This window comes from Ceratina calcarata, unplaced genomic scaffold (genome assembly GCF_001652005.2).
Source record: "Ceratina calcarata isolate Rehan_Ccalc_2016 unplaced genomic scaffold, ASM165200v1 scaffold508, whole genome shotgun sequence".
NCBI lineage: Eukaryota > Metazoa > Arthropoda > Insecta > Hymenoptera > Apidae > Ceratina > Ceratina calcarata.
Window position 1 is genome coordinate 16119 of NW_017175311.1, and position 4205 is coordinate 20323.

The window sequence follows — 4205 nt, forward strand, 5'->3', positions numbered from 1 at the left end:
AAATTCATTAAGTTTGCGATCTTACGAAACTATATTATCAAAATTGTATTTTATTTAAATAATTGTAGAGTTAAAAGTATTGATTGTATATTGTTGCGAAAATTTGTATCTTGAAACAGATTTGTTATACCGATTACTGTTTTCCTAAAAGAAATCCTAAAAATGTATTAAACAGTGGTAATAATATCCCTTAAAATAAAACAATTTTGCTGGCATTTGTGCTACGTAAACGTCCGTAAGTATTTCAATTTCCGGATGTGATAATTGTGATAAATGAGACGAACGCGGAGACGATATCTTCAGGAATAATTTAATCATCGAAGGAGGAGGTTGTTTGTCAGAGACGACATCCGAATGCGGGCGGGCCGACGGCATCTCCTCTTCAACCCTCCTACAAGAACGCACCCTCCGTTCCCTTGCTTGGCAGCCGGAGACTCGATTAGGCTACTTACAGCCCGTTTGTCAACCTGATCGCTCCGCGCCGAGAGGCCCCTTTACCAACTTTCAGCTACCCGTGCCCTTAACTTTAATGAATCCGTTGCGCAGCACCGGGCGGGTAAGAAGTTGACGCTTTTAAGTCGTTTTCAGCTGAACAAGTTAGCGAAACAGGGGTCTTGTTTAAACGTGACGCGATTCGATAACTTCTCGAACGTTCGGATGGTTCGGGAGCGCTGTGGCTGAGCTTTTTTCGGCGGAAGACAAATTTATTTTAAGGAGGGTTCTGTATCCTTTGAGTTACACTCCATTCTGGAGTACTGACGATGGGAACGAAAGCAACTGCATATCTTCAATAAAAATAAGTTAATAACATATTATATAGAAGATTTGTGAAATTATTAAATGACGTTTTCACAAAATTAATTTGTTACTTGACAACCATTCATCTTAGCCATCCATTGTATTAAATCTTTATCACAATATTTTATTCATTTTATCATTAAAATACCAAAACGTACTCGGAAATGTAACATAAAATTTATTTTTATATATGAGTGCTTAATTTCAGCTTTATGGTCAAAACTGAACTTAATTTACAATTACAATTATTCTCTCTTCACACACATTCCTCCACCCCATACGCTTCACTATCACTAATCGACTTTGCATTTACACAACTTTAACAAAATAAACTCTTTGAAAATATAATAAAACACGTCTCTAGTTTATATTTAATTTGAAGTTCATTTTACAAAGCAGACTTAATTTAAACCGTACTTTGTATCTGTCTCTCTCTCTCCTATCAACTTAATTTTAGACTACAATATAGTATACATAAAGCACATTAGATGATTTAATCATTTAGGAATGTGGAAAAGTAACTGATAAGACATGTGGATGAAATGCATGATACACTATGACGCATGATGAACTAAGCAAATCTGCCATATTTAAAAAAGACATTTAAGATACTCATAAGCGTCAACCTAATATTTTTCCTAATCATTTTACGACCAAGTATGAAGCGGATCTAATAGAGATAATTAGCTTGATAATTTTGCCCATTCGCAATCCGTAGCAAAAGTCGTCGCTAGTTACGATAGAGAGAACTCGGGCACACAGTTCCATCCAGGAGGATTACCAACTTCTGAGATTAATGCAACATTCTAAAGCGGTTCTAACGAGACGGATTTATCAGGCACAGAGTAAAATGTTCGTCGATTTCCATGGATAATAACGAACTTCGGTGCATGGAAATGTCAGCGATTCAACAAGATCCAGTAGGAAAGCAAGTGAAAACAAATTGTTCTTTAAAAACATCAAATATTTGGTAGTATTATTCTGTCAGCTTAAAAATGCTATTTGAACCATGTGAAATAAGAGCCAATGCGAATATTTGCAGTAGGAAGTCCGAATACATGAATCTAGACTTGATTTCGAAATACATATTCCGATATTGTTTGTCTACATACATAACCAGAATCCAGAAGGAATTTGATTTACTAAGAAAATAGACTGGAGAGAGTTCACCGAATGATTGATTCATATCCTGGGAACTCGGTTCAATTCAGAATTTCTCGAGCATAATTCTATTTAGAACAAAATCCTATTCAGAAAATATGCTTTTAGAAGCAAAATCAATTTTTCATACCTTAGGAGTTGTATTAGAAGTACATACATATAGCATTAGAGTTACAGGTAATTCTTATCCACGTATGCACAAATACGTATAATAATATCATATTCACTAATCTTTTGAAGACTAAATGGCAAAGTATTCATGGTTATACGTTATTATACATTACAAGTTGCTTATACTGCATAAAGTCTAGTCTTATTTATTCTGAAATAAATTTCGTTCTCCTGTCGGTATTCTAACATATATCATGCGATACTTGTTACGTGGGCATAATGCTAGCAACATCTGGTGGATATTTCTTTCCGAGTTTCTGGATGCGATTCCTCAATCCCTCTATCAAAGTTTCCCTCGCAGCTGTTCCATTCGACGATCAAATCATGTTACCATGAGACCACCGCGTCTTTGGCAAACTGAAAATACTTCTACGTATGGAATACCGGCAAGAAGATCAAAGTACACTTAGTTCCTCAACAGTAAAATATATTTGCATGAAAAAGAATGTAGTCACGTCACTGTTCTTAGTTATCAGTTCATTATGAATTGTCATTATTGTTAATTTCTTGAAATCTATACTAAATGGAGAAGAAGGAAACCGTTTTTATCGAAGAAAATTAGATTGAGTTAAATGATTTGAAAACCAGAATAAAAATGTTTGTTGTGTTTAAAGCTTAGAAAACAGAAACGAACACGTCTATTTACGATGGAATGAAATGCGTGTTAATTGGATCATTTTTTGCGTCTTCAACGTAATGCTGGGTTGGGTAAGTTTCTTTTCGTCGGACAATAAGATTGTAAGAACGGAGGATTAATATTTCACGGTTCGATGTCGGACATCGTCTCGTATGGAGGACGTTGTTCTCGTATGGAAAGGTAACATTAAAATTGATATTAGTACCGGCGAACGGTAATGAATGGAGTACCGCGAGACGAGAATAAAGAGACATGCGGAGGGTCGAATTCGAAATGTACTGAAATGCGATTTTGTATTCATAGCGCGGCTCCGCTGATTATTTTCTTCAAGCCACGCCATGTCGCGTCAGGCTGCGAATGAATTTTAACCGTATTACTTGACCCGGTATTACTTCCTGCGTTCCTCGCGTTTGCTTTATGAATTCTTATTATTTTTTCATCCACGATTTTTCTATTCGTCATTCCCGATGCTGATACCAAACAATTCTAGCTATTTATATTACAATATTAACTTGCATACAATCAGTTCGTTTGATAGATTGTCAGTCGCAAATCAAATTATACTCCTATAGTTTATATCAACATTTCGTATTGAATCATGTAATATTTATGTCGTGTATTCGAAGAGGATTATGAAATATGGTATAAATCAGCAAGTGAAATTGCGGTCAGGCCTTAAAAATGCGGATGAATTGAGAAACGATGGACGGGGTGTCCTTCCCGGCCGGAAGCCACCCGGCCGCAGGAATTTAATATCCATCCGGGTAGAAGCCATCGCTTCCGGTATAAGTTTTCAAAGGGCGCACGCATCCTCATCATCAAATTTATATTTCACCGGCTGGCAAAACCGCGGCAGGTGCCCGCGCTTGTATATCAATGATAATATCGGCGGATACGAGCGTGTTTGCAAGCGTGCGTGTGCGCGTTACGCGAAAGCGAACGGCAATCATTATAAATAACTTAGCCTTCCAGCGAGCGTCGCTGTAACACAATGGGGGCCTCGACTCGCGGGGGAAACGACTGCGATAAATAACCGGGTAATAATAAAAAGCGAGAGGGATCGTTCGCTGAGGTAAAAGGAGCGTTATTTCCGACGAACGGGAACGAATCGGATAACAGGGGGTCGCGGACAATGCTCGACGTGCCGCCAGAAAGAGAAATCTAGATATTAAACGCGATCCCTTCGGAAAATGATGAGACGAGCATCCCGTAACGGGATCAATTTTTTAAGGACGTTATGTCTGTATCTAAAATGATGCCACGTCACTGAAACTCTGATGTCAATCATGTTATTATCTGATGTAAATTATTAGTAAAAATACGTGAAAAATGTGGAGAACTTACTAGTTTACTAGCTCGTTTAAGTAACTTAAATTTTCCATCGGATTTTAAAATTATTTTACGTATTGTTGCTGTTAGTTATTTATAACTTAACATT